The sequence below is a fragment of the Propithecus coquereli genome, unplaced genomic scaffold, assembly GCF_000956105.1.
Source record: "Propithecus coquereli isolate 6110/MARCELLA unplaced genomic scaffold, Pcoq_1.0 Scaffold15, whole genome shotgun sequence".
Lineage (NCBI taxonomy): Eukaryota > Metazoa > Chordata > Mammalia > Primates > Indriidae > Propithecus > Propithecus coquereli.
Genome location: NW_012139413.1, coordinates 6,688,914 through 6,691,213, shown reverse-complemented (window position 1 = coordinate 6,691,213; position 2,300 = coordinate 6,688,914).

The window sequence follows — 2,300 nt, the reverse complement described above, 5'->3', positions numbered from 1 at the left end:
ACTCATAATGTGGTCCAGGGATCAACAGTGTTAGCATCTTGTAAGAGCATGTTAAAATAGCAGATATTGGGCCTCTCCACAGAACTACTGAATCGGAGTTTGCTTTTCAAAAAAAATTCCTCAGGTGATTTGCAGGTACATTAAAGTTTAAGAAACACTGTTTTCAAATCATATTATATTGTCTCTTCTCCACCTGCTACCTCCTTGGCAACTGCCTTGCCATATCTTTTCCTAGTGCCTTTTCTTTTCTAACTCTACAAAAGTTTCAAAGTTATGATAGACCACAACTAGCCTATAACCCAAAAAAGTTTCAATGGTGGGTGAACTTTAGTTTCAAAGAGATCATTTTCATCTTAGTAGCTAGCTCCCTGAGTACTACACAGAAGTAAAATAACATCTGTTCCCAAGAACATGGTCAAAATCATTAGAGTCAAGCTTAAGTAATTCATGTTGACTCAAATATTAAATATTGTCTATCAGCTTGCAAGAAAAATAAAATAAGATGCTTAAGCCAGTCATAATTATAAATTGATAGCTATTAATAGATACAGATTTTTTAACTTTATAAAACAGCAATGTCCAAGAAATTTAGTTGACTACAAATTCTTCATTGGTTAAATTTTATAAGTGACTTTATCTTTACACTTGACTTTCAATATCGTCCACCTGAAAGCAATGTAATCTTCACATTCCCTCTTCTCCACTGGCTCTTCCAGAAGGTTCTTCCAGTCACTATTCTCAAGTTCTTAGAACTGTCTTTGACTTATTTCTATTTCTCAATCTCACTTTTGGAAGCCAAATAATCACTGAATCTTAACCATTCTTTTTTCTGAATTCCTTATATCTTTTTAATCCTTTCCACTCCCATTTCTAATTTTCTGGGTAATACCCCTATCATCACTGAACTTGGGATACACAAATAATCTCCTAAGTGGTCTAAGTGTATTATTCTAAATTATTTTGCCTCCAGAGCAAAAGATACATGACTGGCCCCAGCCAAAATGCATAATTTCTGATAATTTGGTCCCAAATTGCGTTCCACCTTTAAGTTGGACATTGTATGATATCCTTGGTATTTCCACCTCCAATCATAGATGAGGCCACAGGCCTCTAGAACTGCATCTCTGACTACATATATGAACACTTCGGAAAACTCCCCAACTTCTGTCTATTCTACGCCCATCTAAACTTGTTCCTTTTATCCTACTCTACTTAAACAGATCTCTGTTACTTCAGACATGGATTTCTGGGCTGACCACTTTGTTTGTCATTTGCTTTTGTCCTTGGAGTTATTTTTCAGATATCCCCTGATTCCATGCTGCATAGTCACAGGTCATAAAGGACACAACCCCGAAAAACTTCAGCTCAAGTCGCTGCACCTGGACCCTTTTTCTTGGATTGAGAAAAGGTTGTAGAAGCCTTATCTCTAGTCCTTTCTAATTCTCTCTCTAATAAAACCATTTTCTTTAAAAGACCTTGCCCCATTTTATCCTCCATGAATTGAATGTGCTCTCCTTTTCTCTTCGAATGCACACATTGTATACACACACTCTCCAAGAACCAGCTGAATTTTACTTTCTCCGTAGGGACTGAATTTCACACCATTTCAGCCACACCAGTTATCCCTCCTTTTCTTATCTCCAGGTTCTTTTCCTTTTTATATCAGTCTTTATTTTCAGTTAAGACTGCTATGGTTTAATGACATTGGATGAACCTTTTTTGAATTGTTTAACTCATGTTTATGCCTTACCTCACTAACAAGGCCAAGGGCAAAGTTTAGTTTTCTTTACATGCCTTAGAAGTTTTGCTGGTGCTCAATAGTATTTGTTGATTGAAGCCATAGCAATTCCTCTCATTTGGTTAAAAGAAGAGTTTTTTTCTTAAGGGAAAATGTTTGGTAGATTTTGGACTCTGTGAAGGTACATTCAAATACTACAAATACTACCCACATGCTGACAGCTTAGTAATGCTTTTAAAAATCACTATTAAGGACCCAATTCAAGTCCATTAAGTTTTAATCCCATCATAATTTCCTTTTCTAGTATACATTCTTAGTCACATTGTCTCCATAATGCTATTTAATTTTAACCATTAGAGAACAGGTTAAAACAGACCTATTAATTAAATTGACATCAAAAAGTTATTAATGCTGCTTTTTGGTGCAACACTTTCTATGTTAACTATATTAAATCTGTCCATTTTTTGTCTGCTTTAGTGAATTGTTGATAACTTTTTTCCAGTTTATTATTTAAATGTACATGTAGATATAGGTATATTTTATATACATACATATTTAATTT